Below are 8,190 nucleotides of genomic sequence, written 5' to 3'. Positions count from 1 at the left end.
AGAAGAAGGATCATTCAGATTTGGTGATAATGTTAGGGGCAACATCATAGGAGTCGGCTTAGTAAAGCTCAAATCCTCATGTGAACTCATTGAAATATATCTCATTAATGGCCTCAAACATAACTTGCTCAGTATCAGTCAGCTGTGTGACGCTGGATTTGGAGTCTCCTTCAGAACTGAAAGTTATTCCATCAAATATGATAAAATAGATATCTCTCTCATTGGAAAATGTGTTGATAATATTTATGCATTAAATAGTCCTGATTTTTCTACCTTAACCTGCCTCACTGTGCAAACTAATGACACTTGGTTGTGGCACAGAAAGCTTGGGTATGCCAGTATGCATATCATTGAGAAATGGTCTAGACTAAAACTGGTGAATATTCTGCCAAAGATCAAGTGTGAAAAAGATCACATCTGAGATGCCTGGCAACTAGGTAACTAGACCCGGACATCTTTCAAAGTCAAAGATACTGTGTCTACTACCAAACACCTTCAAATAATCCACATAAATCTGTTTGGACCCACCAAAATTGTATGTATTAGTGAATAAAGATATGTTTTTATTATCATTGATTATTATTCATATTTCACTTGGGTAATATTTCTTGCTCATAAACAAGAGGCATTCACAAACTTTGAGATCTTTTGTACAAAAGTACAGAGAAAAAATGGACACTTCATTACCTATGTTCATAGTGATCATGGAGAAAAATTTGCAAATAAAGATTTTGAGAAATACTATGCTTAGAACAAATACTCTCAAAACTTCTCATCACCTCAGTCTTCTTAAAAAAATGGTATGGTAGAGTGAAAAAATTGGTCTCTCCAAGAAACTGCCAGGATCTTGTTGTTGGAATACAATCTCGCAGATTATTTTGGGCAGAGAAAGTAAGCACAGTATGTCGCATCATCAACAGATGCCTCATCAGACAAATTCTAAAAAAAATGCCTTATGAGCTATGGAGAGGAAAGAAGCCAAACATTAGCTACTTTCATCCCTTTGGATGCAAGTGCTTCCACCAAAACAACGGTAAGAATAACTTGGGAAAATTCAATCCATAAAGTGGCAAAATTATTTTTTTTGGGTACTCTCCTACCAGTCATGCTTACAAGGCTTACAATAAAAGAATATTATGTGTTGAGGAATCTATGCATATTGTATATAATGAAACTAACCACCCTCTTTTGAGTTTGAGTATTAATGAATAACAGGTAGGTGATATACAATCTAGAGCCAATGCTAGGTCAACTCTCGCACCATGATAAGACGAGTTGACTACATCCCCTACAGATTCAACACTCGCAGCAGAAAGAACTAAACCAAGTGTTCCAAATAAATGGAAACATGATGCTAGTTATCCAAATAAATTCATCATCAAAAATCTAGATGATAGGGTGCATACAAGAGTATCATTAAGAAAACAAGTATTTATTTTCCTTGTATCACAAATTAAACCAAAAAAGATGGATGAAGCCCTCAAAGATGAATCTTGGGTCGAGGCTATGAAAGAAGAGTTGGACTAATTCAAACAAAATCAAGTTTGGACTCTAGTTGAAAGACCCAAGAACTGCTCAGTAATTAGAACTGGATGGATCTACAAAAATAAATTAAATAAAAAAGGTAAGGTTATCAGAAACAATACCAAACTTGTAGCTCAAGGATACTCTCAACAAAAAGGTATCAATTATGAAGAAATCTTTGCTCCTGTAGCAAGGTTAGAATCAATTCATATTTTATTAGCTTTTTCTGCGTACAAATGTTTCAAGTTATATCAAATGGACAATAAAAGGGCCTTTTTAAAAGTGTCATTTTTAAGTGTTACAAATCCCATGTCATGTTCTATTATTTTCAAAATAAATCCTTAAATTTATGAATTTAGCCATGTAATCATGTTGTTCCCTCATGTTTAAGACATTCCCATGTTTAAAGTTATGATTTTCACATGTTTGGTGGAATGTTATGCTTTGGGTCTTTGAACGATAATTTTCATTCTATAGTTTTAAGTGTTGATATCATGCTTTAGGTCCATTCAGTGTTGGTGAGTTATGATCACCCGATACCTACGTGTTTTACATACTTTTAGGTATTTCAAGTAATAATTCAGTAAAACCATGAGTTTGATTATTTACTCAGATATTTATGATCATGATGAGTATTATCAATTATCTAATAATGTTCAGTCGAGTTTAGTTCAGTACAGTACCATTATCAGTTTAGTTGGGAGTAAGATTTAGCATCAAGTGAACCCAATGATGGGGGATCACCTGCCAGTAGATTTAGTAGAAGTCCCTAAGATCCAGAAATACATAACTAGCATAGGTTTGAGATGACTTCCTGCCATTTGAGGGTTGACACATATCTCATGAGAGCACCTTCCAGTAGAGGGTGACTCCTTAGTCCCTTAGGATACCAGTTTAGTGGATCCACACAGCCAGTGTTAGTATCCGTGGTACGGTACTGACACCCTTGCAACTAGGGTTACTGGTTGGACCCCAATTAGCTCAGATTGGGGCATGTCAATTACATGATACCTCCCACAGTTTCAGTACAGTACTTTAGTGTATTTTAGTTTAGGTTTGCTTGACCAAGTATATAGATTGCCAGTAATTCAGTTATACAGACTTCAGTCTTTCAGATTATAAATTATCTCAGAACCATGTTTATGCTTGGTCTTACATTCTCGGATATTACATTTCCATGCATTTATGTTTATATACCTCATGCATTTCAGCCAGTCCTTATCTCATATACCAGTACATTCAAAGTACTGACCAAAAACTTTTCTCTGTGCTATCTTGTCTTTTAACATAGGTTCGAACGTACTGATTCTCAACCACTCTTAGATAGCTCAGTGTTACTCAGCAATAGTAGTGGTGAGTCCTCATCCACCGAGGACATAATTTGTTATTTTAGTTACTTCAGCGTTTTCTTATGTTCAGCCAGTTGGAGTTAGTTGGGGGTCTATCCCATCAACTCCTCATGACGTTTCTAGGCTTTCAGACAATCAGCTAGACAGTCATTTTAGTGTTATCAATTATTTTTAGATAGACAGTTGGTTTTTAGTATTCTATCAGGTATTTTAGACATATTTTGATACGTATTTTAGTATCCATTTTTATAGTATCTTATCAACTTTTCTCCTGCACATGTATTGTATTACTATATTGTTTAGTGCTCATAATAGGTACCAGCTCATAGGTTAGCTTGTGGCCACTTATGGTTGTAAGCATCGTTGTCGTGTCAAGAGGGTAGCCTTGGGTCATGGAAAAACTTAGTATCAGAGCCTAAGGTTTTAAAGTGTCCTAGGGAGTCTGAAAGTCGTGTTGAGTAGAGTCTTCTGCATGGGTGTGAAGCTCTCCATACTTATGGACAAGAGGCTATGAAATATTTTAGAAAAGTTTCCCTTCTTTCAGTGTTCATGTCGTGCAAAAGACCATGACATTTATTTAAACTCTCTTTAACTCATCCTTCATTCTGTTTATTGGCAATGCCTCCCAGAAGAAATAGCGGAAAAAGGAATGGGGATTAGCCCGTACCACCGTCTGTTCAGAAAGATCCCTTGAATGAGCATGCCTCTCACGCCAAATTCAGGGCCACTTTTGCTACCCTAGCTTATTCTATAGCTACTGAGAACAACCAATAAGTTGATGCCCCAGCCAATCTAGTGGCAAATACAGTTGCAGTTAGGATTTGAGATTTCACTAGAATAAATCCCCCATTGATTTTGGGATCCAAGTCTAAGGAGGATCCACAGGAGTTTTTGGATATGGTACAGAAAGTGACAGATATCATGGGAATCACTTTGAATGAGAGTGCAGAGTTGGCTGCATATTAGTTGCAGGATGTAGCTCTCACCTGGTTTAAGCAGTGGAAGGAAGACTATGGTGTTGATGCAAGGCCGGTAGATTGGGAGGAGTTAGCCACATCTTTCGTAGATAGGTTCTTTTCATTATATTTGAGGGAAGCTAAGGTTCAGGAGTTTATCAACTTGAAGCAGGGTAATATAAGCGTAAAGTAGTACTCCCTTAAGTTCACTTAGTTGGTAAGGTATGACCCTAAAATTGTGGCATACAATAGATCTAAAATAAGTAAGTTTGTATCTGGTGTATCTAATAGAGTGGTCAAGGAGTGTTAGGACCGTTGTTGCATTCTAAACGTACACACAAGTGCACACAATCATACAAGTAATATAGTGACTAGGATAGTCGGATATCGTACCCATAAGGACTATGCAACTTGCAATTCAACCAACTTTAGTTTTTGCAAGAATGTATTAAGTATTTAAAGGTATCAAGATGATTGTGAAGATTCAAGGTAAAATATAAATAATTAAGAAATAACAATATGTGACAATAGCAACGCAAGTAGGGGTTGTAAATAATATTGATGAGAATTCCAGGGTTGAGACACCTTTTAATAATCTTACAAATCTCTATTCTATAGTTTAGATTATTATCAGGTTGTTGATTCATAGGATAGTATGATCATGGTATCCCGACCTCTAATCTTCTACCTAAATTAGACATCATAGCTACATCGTTGAGAAGGGATGTAATAATCCAACTAGATGCCTAAAGTTGTCTTCCTGTAAGTCAACCTAACAAGGCTTTTAAATATATCCCTATCCTAGATGCTAATTGACATCGCTTATTTCATAAAAGGATGAGAACCTTGCTCTTTAATATCTTCATTCTATTCTATTATCCTCCTCTTAAATTCACATAGGAATATAGATTTATTCTAATGGTGGCCATTCATCAAAATAGTAAGCACAAGAGATTAACAACAACCCATATGATAATCCAACAAGAAACTACGATAAAAAAAATATCAAAGTGCAATCATGTCTTCGGACTCAACCCTAGAACAAGGGAATTTAGCCACTCATGTTTGAATTCAATATCAAAAATGAATAATTAAACATACCCTAAAGTAATCTTTGAATAATAAAGTTCAAAGAACCCTAAAAAAAGGATTAACAGTGTTTTTGCATCTATAATACGTGTCAAAGTATTCCATTTTGTTTCCCGTGTTGGGTTTTATACTAATATAATTTAAGCTTAGGTTGTAATACAACACACGTCGTGGGGGTCACTGTGCCGCAATAAAGGTGAATCACCTGCTCTGTTGCACTTCGATGAAGGGCGCATCGCGAGCTAATCACCCACCTCCACTGGAATTAGCCAAAGGACCCCCAATTTGGAGCCCGCTTTACGGGCTAATCGCCCGCTTTCACTGGAATTTGCATCAAAGAATTTCACTAAGGTACAAAACCTTTTTTTCTTAGCTAGTTTCTCCACTACTTGCTCCAGCCTTTTGGTTTGCTTTCTAACTCCTTCCAATTTCCTCGATACTCAATATACTCAGTCTACCATCATCGATCATCACTTTCTTTCTATCACGCATCCACTTGATCCAAACTTCATCAAAAATCTATCCTGCATTACTAATCATGCCCATTAGCTCAAATTATGAAATTACACACCAAACACAATAAAATACATATTTTAGCTCATAGAACTAGGCCTATCATGGGTGAATATTGGTTCTTGGACATATAAATATGCCCTAGATCACCACACCACACTTAGAACCTTGTTCGTCCTCGAATACTTCAAACAACACTATATTTAATTAAGCTTAATCATCACGACCTAGGTGAAATACTTGTGTTGGCCATTCATAGATCAATCAAAGAATTTCAGCTTAAAACATGTCAATTCACTTCTAAAAACATGGGATTACTATTTTCCAACATCTTTACCTCAAAATGGGATTCCCAGTCTGTTGGAAAAATTAACAAAGTTGTTCAATCGAGAACATTATACGTCACCTGACTATCATCCACATGCACCCTCACAATGAGAAAGTTTCCCACATTCACTCTCAATCTTATAATATATAACAGAATGGAATTTTAACAAAATAAACCTCTCACTGTCAAAAAAACAATTCATACACGATAGATCTTGAACCATAAGTCTACCCTTAGTGTACTACTCCACTAATAGTCAAATATTAGGATGAAGGATCAGCTAGGTCTTTCAGGGTTGTAATGTAAGCTAAGGGACGGGTAGGAACTATTTGGGTAAATAGTGATTGATCTCCTTAAGTGATTTAGTACATCACCTAAACACATAAATCATCAAATTAACAACCAAATTCTTTCCTTGCATCCTTTCCTTCCACTTTTGCTTTAGCCATTTCTTATAATACATGTTACACATACTATGTGGGATTGTCATTCATTCATTATTTTTTTCCTTTACAGATTTTCTCTTTTACTTTTTCTTCCAACGCTGGTTTCTTTTCTTTATTTCATACTCTCAATCACCACGTATGTCACTTTCTATCTACATAGTAATCTCTTAAGGGCTTCAATTTTGCCATACTCCTTATTCAACTTTATACTCCTTATTTTAATCATTTTCACTAAAACGCTTAAGAGTATTTGGATCAAATTATGATTAAAGAATAAAAGAAAAATAATCTACTCATGAGGCTACCAAAGAAATAAGGCTATAGGCTTAAAGGGGGTAACTAGGAATATGCACAAGGATAGGTAAACAAGGTCTAAGAAATTGGCTATCAATAAAAATTCCAACATCATTTCCTTCATCCAGCATTCTTTATTTCACTTCGTAAATATGCCGGGCAAGTTGTAGAAGCCACTACCATGTAGAATAACTAAAACCTCTCTCACTCTTGGTGCACACTAGATTCAAACTGGCTCCCCATCGATTTTTGATCTAGCACTTTAAAATTCAACTTTAAGCCAACAAACCAAAAATTTCCCCTATTGAGATAATGTATTTCAAACTTATACCCTATTTTTTCTAATTTATGACATGCGTTTTTTTTAAATCAAGTGAGTTTCAAGTCACACTACCTTATGGCCCAACATAAAGCATTCCTCCATAATATTGTGATTTGGATCTCATCACTTCCTAACTTTCTAGACGGTCGTCATCCATCTATCATAGGGGAGAGCCCCTAACTATGATGACTTATTCTGAATTGCCTTGAGGGAAAAAAAAAAAATTTTACTCCTACTTAAACAAAAGTAACTACTAAGAACAAAACACAAAAACAAACTACCACTGACCCAATTCCATCAATACTAACTATTACAAACCATAGTTATGGATAGCTAGAATAAGTGAATGTCAACACTCCAGAAGAAAAAAATATCCAACAAAATAAAACAAATAAAGTACAAGGAATGACAAAAGAAATAGTGTACAAGGAATGTTATTCCACCACCACAGACTTAAAATGAAGCACTGTTCCCGTGCTTGCAAAATAAGTCGAGTATGAGGTCAGGAGTAACTCCTTGGTCATATCCCATCCATATCATCATCAGATTATGGAACATAAGCCTCTTCTCCTAAGTTAGGACCATTATCATCTATATTTACCTCCTCTGACTCTAAATTTGAATTACGTAGTCGACGTTCCTCATCAGTAGGCACATCGTCTTCAACCGGCTCTATAAAATCAGGGCCTATCTGCAGCATAGTCCTCACATTATAAATAAGAGGATAGTCTAACTCTACATCTCTAATCTCCTGATGGGTAGTTGGACGTCCACCAATTTGCAACTAAAGCATCCGTAGCCCATATATCTTGGCAATAATCTCACCATTTCGAGCCTAACACTCGGGCATAGTCAATGAAAAAACATAAGTTAGACTTCCGTTAGTATGGTAAACATCAACAAGGCAGGTGTCCACAGGAAGCCTATAGTCCAGGTCCTCCTTCTCTACCTTCTGATCTCAAAAAAATCTTGTCAGTAAGCCTCCAAAGCCATACCTTTGCTCTAAATAAAGACACACTTTTTTCATGGAAGACAAAATCACTATACCTACATTCACATCAACATCATCATGTATTAAGGCATAAATAAGACATACCCTATCGTATGTCACATCAGTCAGGTAAGTCGCCTGTATAAGACAAGTGTAGATAATTTTTGCCCAAATTCGGGTCTCCCTGTTCATCTGACTGAGGGGTAATGTAAGGTGAATGTTGATTTCATTCTTACGGTTCCATCTTGCTATCGAGTGATTATCACAAAAAAATGGTAAATATCGACATATAGTGGTTTAATATTCATCAAATTCAGGTGTACCAAGAAGAATATTCAATGAATGCACAGTGAAAGTGATAACCTGCCCTCGTATCTT

Source organism: Capsicum annuum, chromosome 4 (assembly GCF_002878395.1).
Source record: "Capsicum annuum cultivar UCD-10X-F1 chromosome 4, UCD10Xv1.1, whole genome shotgun sequence".
In the NCBI taxonomy this organism is placed as follows: domain Eukaryota; kingdom Viridiplantae; phylum Streptophyta; class Magnoliopsida; order Solanales; family Solanaceae; genus Capsicum; species Capsicum annuum.
This window is presented reverse-complemented; position numbering follows the sequence as displayed.